The following is a 201-nucleotide window of genomic DNA, read 5'->3' as shown; positions in this document are numbered from 1 at the left end:
CCCTGGGTTCCCTGGTTTTGCTCCCTGCAAACATCCTCAAAGTTGCTTCGTTCTCCTCCTCCAGCACTGCTGAGGCCAAAGCCCAGCAGATGCTACGGGCAGGGATGGGACTGGCCTCGGGCAGAGCAGCGAGTGCTTTGCGGGCGGCTGCTGGTGGAAACGTGCCCTATCAAACCCGTCTTGGCTCAGCTGAGGGCTGCG

This window comes from Cariama cristata, unplaced genomic scaffold (assembly GCF_000690535.1).
Source record: "Cariama cristata isolate BGI_N322 unplaced genomic scaffold, ASM69053v1 scaffold18333, whole genome shotgun sequence".
Lineage (NCBI taxonomy): Eukaryota > Metazoa > Chordata > Aves > Cariamiformes > Cariamidae > Cariama > Cariama cristata.
Note: the sequence above shows the minus strand (reverse complement) of the source record.